Source organism: Papaver somniferum, unplaced genomic scaffold (assembly GCF_003573695.1).
Source record: "Papaver somniferum cultivar HN1 unplaced genomic scaffold, ASM357369v1 unplaced-scaffold_18, whole genome shotgun sequence".
Taxonomy (NCBI): Eukaryota; Viridiplantae; Streptophyta; class Magnoliopsida; order Ranunculales; family Papaveraceae; genus Papaver; species Papaver somniferum.
The window spans coordinates 7,731,061-7,733,513 of NW_020627707.1; the positions used below are offsets into that span (position 1 = coordinate 7,731,061).

The 2,453-nt window shown below is 37.1% G+C and overlaps 1 pseudogene; it reads left to right on the forward strand.

The window, feature by feature from the left end:
• Positions 1–351: 351 nt before the first annotated feature.
• LOC113337763 lies at positions 352–2,174 on the forward strand (annotated as a pseudogene).
• The last annotated feature ends 279 nt before the right edge of the window (positions 2,175–2,453 follow it).

Sequence of the window (2,453 nt, forward strand, 5' to 3'; positions counted from 1 at the left end):
ATACACGTAGCCCCAAAGATGGTGTACAAATTCTCCACCTATCAAGGGACATCAAGGACAAAAGTGTTTGGTACACGTAGATGATGACATGCAATTTTGGCTCTCATCTTCCCGCGCGCCCATGAACAACGTGTACCTATACGCAAGCATGGGTTTGCATTCCACTCCGTGAAACTTTCAATCCAGAATCCTCTCTCTTTATTTCCCGATTTACACCCGTGAATCACAATCCCAAACTCGTTATGCTCTCGTATATACCATATATGTCTACATACGATGTATCTATATAATCTAATTCTATGTTGAAACGTATGTTCCTATTAATTACTCTCTCTCTCTCTCTATATATATATATATAGTACGCCATACATCTTCATTACCATACTAAACAATTTTCCCTTTGCCTTCCCTTTGTTTCTTCAAAACCTAAGCCGCTTTAATCAAGTTTTTATATTTCATCCATGGCAGAGGTAGAAAACAGTGTCAAAGTTGTTGCTCATCCCGTTAGCAAGAAAAGATCAAAAGATGCCGATAAACAAACCTTTATCACGTCGAAGAAAGCATCCCTATTGTTTAAGGACGGTGGTGATCGGATTGATCCAGCGTCGGCGTTAGCAAACGCAAGGCACGAGTTCGGTGAGCATGGAGGGGTAAACATGTCAATTGAAGCGTCGGCAACGTTTACAGTGATGGAACCTGACACTATGAGAAAAATGTTCAATGGTGAATTAGGAGCTGATCGGGATTTTTTCATTTATAGCCGACATTTTAATCCGACAGTTTTGAATCTTAGCCGTTCGATGGCAGCAATGGAAGGTACGGAAGCTGCTTATTGTACTTCAAGTGGTATGTCAGCTATATCGTCTGTTTTGATGCAGCTATGTTCCAGTGGTGGACATGTTGTTGCTTCTCAATGCTTATATGGTGGTACGCATGCTTTGTTAACACATTTTCTGCCTAGAGTTTGTAATATCACAACTACCTTTGTTGATGTCAAGGATTTGGGGAGTGTTAGAAATGCGATCGTGGAAGGGAAGACGAAAGTGTTGTATTTTGAATCAATTTCTAACCCAACTTTGGATGTTGCTAATGTGTCTGAGCTTTGTAGGATAGCTCATGATAATGGTGTTATGGTTGTTGTTGATAATACTTTTGCACCTATGGTTTTGTCTCCGGCTCGACTTGGTGCTGATGTTGTTGTTCATAGTATTTCCAAATATATCAGGGGGGAGCCGATATCATCGCAGGTATGTCACTCTTTATTTCTTACACCAAAATGTTTTTTATATCTGTTATTCAAGGATTATCTTTATTATTATTTTTTCTTTCAGTTAATTGGATTTTTTTCCTCAAAAACATTTTTTTATTCATAATTTAACAACGCAGGTGCGATATGTGGGCCGGCAAGTGTAGTGAACTCTATGATGGATCTTCATCAAGGGGCATTGATGTTATTGGGACCCACAATGAATGCTAAAGTTGCATTTGAGCTGTCGGAAAGGATCCCTCACTTGAGCTTAAGAATGAAAGCTCATTGTCATAGAGCCTTAACATATGCAACAAGAATGAAGAAAATGGGCTTGAAAGTCATATACCCGGGGCTTGAAGAACACCCTGATCACAAACTTTTGAAATCAATAGCCAACCCAGACTATGGATTTGGTGGAATTCTTTGCTTGGACATGGAAACCGAGGATCGAGCAAATCGTTTAATGAATCAGTTGCAAAATTGTACTCAGTTTTGGTTTGATGGCAGTGAGTTTGGGTTATTATGAAACACTTATGTCGTGTTCTTCGAGCAGTACTAGTAGTGAGCTGAATAACGAGGAGAAAGAATTGGCGGGGATATCTCCAGGGTTGATTAGAATGTCGGTCGGATATACTGGAACATTAGAACAAAGATGGAGCCAGTTTGAGAAAGCTATCACTCGGATGTCAGATGGAAAGCTGTGAAAATATGCTAGATGATGCTTGATCAATCGACTTAGATTTCTGTTCAATCTGATTCCTTCTTTCTTATTTGTTTGTTTAGAATCTTGAATTGTTTTCACTTGATTATAATGTGTCATACTTGGTACAATTTTATGTTCGTTGTTATTGTACTTTGTTCAAGGACAATTATTAATATCAAAAATGATATTCCCTCGACATTAAATAAAAGAGTATTTTTACTACGTAATAGGTGTTTATCTATATTAGATTTTTAAAATTGGCCTTTACGCTTGATTTTTCCTTTTTATTGAACGACTGCCTTTAAACATGATTGATTTTCAAAATAGTAGTCTATCTACAACTTGAAAAAATATTAAACCATTTTATTTTTTATGTTAAAATCTGTAGTATTCTACGTATTTAATGATTTTGATATCTTCCAATGCTAAGAAAGTATTCATTATATATTCAATATTTCCCCCTAAATTATAGTCTAACCTGGTTGATAATTTAGACTGCAC